Below are 2,404 nucleotides of genomic sequence, written 5' to 3' on the forward strand. Positions count from 1 at the left end.
AACTTTAGTTTTCTACAGCTGCTTAACAAATTCTGCCAGCACCATTTGTTAAAGAGGTTGTTCTTCTTCCATGTTATTTTTTTGGCTCCTTATCAAAGATTAGGTAGCCACAGGTTTGTGGGTTGATTTCTGGGTCTTCAATTCTATTCTATTGGTCCTCAGGCCTGTTCTTGTGCCAGTACCAAGCTGTTTTGATTACTAAAGCTCTGCAATAGAGTCTGAAGTTTGATATTGATATTCCTCCAGCACTGTTCTTTCTGCTAAGGATTGTTTTTGCTATTCAGAGTTTTTTATTATTCCATATGAGTTTTTTATTGCTTCTTCTATTTCATTAAAGAATGACACTGGATATTGATGGGTATTGCATTGAATTTATGGATAGCCTCTGGCAGGATTGCCATTTTCACAATGTTAATCTTCCAATCCAGGGGCATGGGAGGTTTTGCCATTTCCTTAGTCCTGCTTTGATTTCCTTTTTCGAGTTTCTAAAGTTTCATCATAAAGGTCCTTTACATCCTTAGTTAATTTTTAAGTATTTTATTTTCTTTGAGGCTATTGCAAAAGGAGGTGCTTTCCTGATTTCTGCCTCACTCCTCTCATTGTTGGCATACAAGAAAGCAGTTGATTTTTGAGGGTTAGTTTTATACTTTGCTACTTTGCCAAAGTTTTGAATCAGCTCAAATGACTTGGGAATAGAGTCTCAAAAGACTTAAGCATAGAGTTCCCCTATGACCAGCAATCCCACTCCTTGCCAGAAGTCCAGAAACAAGGCCATACTAAAGCAACTAGCATAATGATGTTCATTGCAGCATTATTTACCATAGCTAACATATGGAACCAACCCAGATGCTCCTCAGTAGATGAAGGGATAAAGACGATGTGGTATTTATACACAATGGAATTCTATGCTGCCATCAGAAAGAATGACATTGTTCTATTAGTAAGGAAATGCAAAGACTTAGAAAAACTCATATTAACTGAAGTAAGCCAGACTCAAAGGAGCATAGGCTCCATGGTTTCCCTCATTTGTATGCTCATACAGAATGAAATTAATGAAATGAACTCTAGGTTATGTAAACAAGAGGTTTATCTTTGTGATTTTTGTTCTTATGTACTGTGTAAAGTTAAATTTCTCTTTTTTTCCCTCACTTATGGTCAATTTCATATGGTTACTGTATCTGACTTTGTTACCTGGTGTACTATATATACATTTATTTATTTATTTGAAATGGAGAAGCAAATGGGGAAAACAAGATGACTGAGAGGGGGTGGGGGAGGCAAAAAGGGACAAAAACATGAGAGGGGATATTAAGGTTTGAGAAGTATTATACCCACTACCTGACAAACGTAACTGTAACGCCTCTATACATTACCCCGACAATAAAATACAATAAAGAAAGAAAGAAATTAATTTGATGGGGGCGGGGCGGTAGTGCGTGCTGCCTGCTGGCCACAATGGCCGCTTTGTGCCTGGCGAGGGATGGTGTGCCCCTGAGTCTCATGTTCTTGGAGCTGAGTTCCAAGTTCAGCCCCTCACCCCTCAGAGGCCGTGCGGGGGTTGTGAGTGCCGAGATGGGGATACCACTGCACACTTCAACTTCTGCTGACCCTCCTTGAAGCACTCTGTGTCAGCTGAGAGCATCTCTTGCCACGTGCCTTGGACACCAGGGCACAGGCTTCACATGGCACTCCTGAAGTCAGAGAGCCTCCAGCAGCCGACCAATCAAACTTCTTCAGCAGCCTGGCATAGAGATCTTCCGGGGCTGTCTGTACTCTGACCACAATGGCCTGTACCATACTAGCCCTTCACTGAGTGGCCTGACCCGGCCTTTGGTTTTATGGAGCCAGCAGGATGTCTGCAAGTGGCTCAAGAAGCACTGCCCGCACAACTACCTCGTCTTCCTTCAGGCCTTCTCCCAGCATGCCATCACTGGCCGAGCACTGCTTCCACTGAATGCAGAGAAGCTGCAGCGGATGGGACCAGAGGTAATGTGGCAGGTGCTCAGCTTGCAGGTGCAAGAGGAGGGGTGGAGCCTACAGCTGCTCAACCAAGGTCAATGGGAGGATCCGAAGTGCAGGACAAAGGGGGACTGAGCCTAAAGTGCAGATTTCCTTCGGAAACATGTTCTAGCTGCTTCCCAGGCTTGGACTCCAGACCCCAACACTGTGACGGGAGCCCACAGCCAAGGATGAGGCAGAGCTGGCCCTCGTGGACCTTGGTAGGATGTCCCAATGGCTAAACCCATCCCGATGAACAGGCAGGGCCAGAGCAACTTCCAGATGCCTCTGGCTGGCAATCCAGGCTGTGACTTGGCTTGTGTAGCCCCTCTTCCTGGGACCCTAGCCCAGGCGTACTCCCTGATACTGGTAGCAGCAAGTAGGGCAGCTTCCTGGAGCCAAAATG

At 45.2% G+C, this 2,404-nt stretch overlaps 1 pseudogene; it reads left to right on the top strand.

The window, feature by feature from the left end:
• The first annotated feature begins 1,500 nt into the window (after positions 1-1,500).
• LOC150065458 (sterile alpha motif domain-containing protein 10 pseudogene) lies at positions 1,501-2,094 on the top strand (annotated as a pseudogene).
• The last annotated feature ends 310 nt before the right edge of the window (positions 2,095-2,404 follow it).

Source organism: Megascapheus bottae, chromosome 3 (genome assembly GCF_031878675.1).
Source record: "Megascapheus bottae isolate mThoBot1 chromosome 3, mThoBot2.hap1, whole genome shotgun sequence".
Lineage (NCBI taxonomy): Eukaryota > Metazoa > Chordata > Mammalia > Rodentia > Geomyidae > Megascapheus > Megascapheus bottae.